The sequence below is a fragment of the Hevea brasiliensis genome, chromosome 6 (assembly GCF_030052815.1).
Source record: "Hevea brasiliensis isolate MT/VB/25A 57/8 chromosome 6, ASM3005281v1, whole genome shotgun sequence".
Classification (NCBI taxonomy): domain Eukaryota; kingdom Viridiplantae; phylum Streptophyta; class Magnoliopsida; order Malpighiales; family Euphorbiaceae; genus Hevea; species Hevea brasiliensis.
This window is the reverse complement of record NC_079498.1, coordinates 93725531-93726763: the sequence shown is the minus strand read 5'-3', so window position 1 is coordinate 93726763 and position 1233 is coordinate 93725531.

Below are 1233 nucleotides of genomic sequence, written 5' to 3'. Positions count from 1 at the left end.
CTAAGGAGGTGGTACTTAAGTGAGACCATTGTGACTCAACCATCTTTCTTGGGCATTATCTGATGCATTTTATATAATTCTAATGGATGATATTTCACCTCACGCCTTACTACGGCCCCCACCTCACAGTTTGGTAACTCCACTGGCAACTAAATGGATAATTACTCTAACATGTTTTTATTAGTCTAATATTATTCCTCTGTTAAACTTTTGTATTGCACTACACTATCACACGGATCACCCTTACCCTTTTTAGCCCCGCTAGAGCATAGTTCCACTCGAGCTATGGTGAATTGGTGAATGATGGCACCCCATGCCTGTACCTTCGAGTATATAAAAGAGTCACAGCTCTTGCCGTTGTGCTTAATGGATAAGCTCTCGCTTGTGTGACCTTTTTGCTACCTGATGAAGCCCATGAGCCATAGATTTCAGCTTTAGGTACCCCGTAAACTTTTTGTTGTGTAGGATTTATAGCCTTACTGTTCAAACCATGAGTTCTAGTGGTAGTTGATATGAACCTAGGCCTATGCATAAACCCAATGTGTGTATAGGCCCAAGTCTATTTCAAAGCTCGTGTTAAGCAAAAGGATGCTTACTTATAGTTAAAACTTTTAAGGATATAAATCCTTTTTTTGTGAGGGAAGGATCGTCCTGGACCACCCTCTGTTGGTGTGTCCAGTGTATCATTGCCTAAGATAGAATTTTTTTTCCCCTACCCTGCACGTATGAGTTGGAGGTATAAGGGGGCAAAGATTCAGTTCTGGAGATGTTCTTTTCGATTTTGATTCAATCTTTGGTTCGAATTTAGTTCAGCTTATATGGTTTGGTTTTGGTTTTGTAAAGGTAAAGGCCAAAAAAAAAAAAAAAAAAGAAAAAAATGATCCATTCATGTATTGCATTCATGTACATAGCATGTTTAGGATAACCCTTAAATCCTATTTTTTTGAGCAAACGTAGCCTTAAAACACACTAAAGAGACTTTTGATTAGGCCACTTGGGTTAGAGAAGGGAAGAGACTAGTAAGGATTTCACTTGCACTACTTAAGATGGAAGAAACTATGGCCATGCTTGGTGAAACTTTGAATGTCAAGATGTTTGAATTGGAATAAAAAATTGTAGTCAGCTTTGGGAGGAGTCCCCGAGGTAGGTTAATTAAGTGGCATTAAAGTTATTGAGGTTCAAATTGTATTTTGCACCCCAAGGAGATTTTCCCAATTCAACCAACCCTTATCC